Here is a 251-nt window from a genome sequence, read left to right on the forward strand (position 1 = left end):
AAAAAGGTTCATAATCTTTATAATTAGCAATTTCTAATATATAGTATTTCCTTTATGTCCTGTCTATAGATGAATATTTCTCAAATTATATTTATCTACATTGGATATCAGTTAATACTTGTGTAATATTTTTTCAAATTTCTTATGAATAAGACTAATTTCATCATCTCACGATCTATAAGTGAGTGCTACTTCAATAATTTTGATCTAAATATAATATCATTAAGCACTCAGGAAACATTTCTTCAAAT

This window comes from Teleopsis dalmanni, chromosome 1 (assembly GCF_002237135.1).
Source record: "Teleopsis dalmanni isolate 2A chromosome 1, ASM223713v2, whole genome shotgun sequence".
In the NCBI taxonomy this organism is placed as follows: domain Eukaryota; kingdom Metazoa; phylum Arthropoda; class Insecta; order Diptera; family Diopsidae; genus Teleopsis; species Teleopsis dalmanni.